We start from the raw sequence: 645 nt of genomic DNA, 5'->3' as shown, positions 1-645 counted from the left end.
CTCTCCCCTCCCTCCTCCTCTCCTCCTCCTCCTTTTCCCTCCTTTCTACCTTCCCCTCCTTCTCTCTTTCCTCCTCCTCTTTCCTTTCTCCTTCCTCCCTCCCTCTCTTCTCCTCCTCCTTCCCTCCTTCCTACCTTTTCCCTCCTTTCTACCTTTCCCCTCCTTCCTACTTTTCCCTCCTCCCTCCTTTCGCTTTTCCCTCCCTTTCCCCCTCCTTTCTTCCTCCCTCCAATATAACAGTAAATAATTCTTCAGTAGCAGCGAGTGACGAAAGCAGAATATTGTTTTGAAGTCAACCAGGATTTCGAAATATACGTTGTATCAGATGACTTGATATGTAATATATTTTTACTGACAATCAGAACAGATTAAAAGAAGGAACGCAACATCTCGTCTATATAATTTTCTACCAGTAATCAATAGACCGTGTATTACATTCTTATCTATATCGTGATATTCATATAGCCATGTATTATCTATCAGTGTGTACGCATTATTCTCTATCACTTATCATATCTACCAATCGAGATACACTCTTATCAAGTCACGCCATGTATTTTCGTCCTCATCTCGTTTATTTTCCTCACCACTTTCATCGTAGAGACTTACCTTATCACCAACCACAAGACCAGAATATTTCTTCGC

The sequence above is a fragment of the Penaeus monodon genome, chromosome 34 (assembly GCF_015228065.2).
Source record: "Penaeus monodon isolate SGIC_2016 chromosome 34, NSTDA_Pmon_1, whole genome shotgun sequence".
Classification (NCBI taxonomy): domain Eukaryota; kingdom Metazoa; phylum Arthropoda; class Malacostraca; order Decapoda; family Penaeidae; genus Penaeus; species Penaeus monodon.
Note: the sequence above shows the minus strand (reverse complement) of the source record.